Here is a 728-nt window from a genome sequence, read left to right on the forward strand (position 1 = left end):
GATATTCGGTGCGTGTATGGCAAGTCGGCGAGTCGACCGATATCGCAGGAAGCTGCTGATATCGGTCGACTCGCCGATCGGGCCAGTTAAAAGATTTTGATCGGGCGCCATAGAAGGCGCCTGACCAAAATCTGCCTTCAGCGCTGAATCGGCAGAAGGAGGTAGAAATCCTATTGTTTCTACCTCCTTATCTGCCTGTTTCAGCCCTGAAGGTTAGTGGCGGATCTGACGATCTTTCGTGCGACCGATGGTCGCACGAAAGATCGCAGATCGCCACGTGTGTGGCCACCTTAAGGCTGATGCCACACAGGTGTATTCTCGGCAAGCCGATAAACGCTTGCCAAGAACACGCCCCTGCTACTGTAGTTTTTGCCTACTTTGTGCCTGCACCTGAAAGAATGGAATACACTCCAGTGCAGGAACATGTAGCCGTTATCCGCCACAAAACGCGAGACTTTACATCTTTGGCGGATATTGGCTACATGTGCCTGCACCCAAGTGTATTTCATTCATTCGGGTGCAGGCATATGGCGAAAATATACACCATACGCCACGTCTGAGGCTGATTGGATGGAAGTTATATCACGTAATAAACCACTTAGGTTCTTTGTGAGAAGAAATTGCTTGGAAAATCCAGAATAATAACTAAGACAGTTTCTATAACTATTCCTGCAAATCTTTTACTGAACACATGGCATTAATACATAACCAGACCTTAAAGTGGTGCA

Source organism: Xenopus tropicalis, chromosome 7, assembly GCF_000004195.4.
Source record: "Xenopus tropicalis strain Nigerian chromosome 7, UCB_Xtro_10.0, whole genome shotgun sequence".
In the NCBI taxonomy this organism is placed as follows: Eukaryota; Metazoa; Chordata; class Amphibia; order Anura; family Pipidae; genus Xenopus; species Xenopus tropicalis.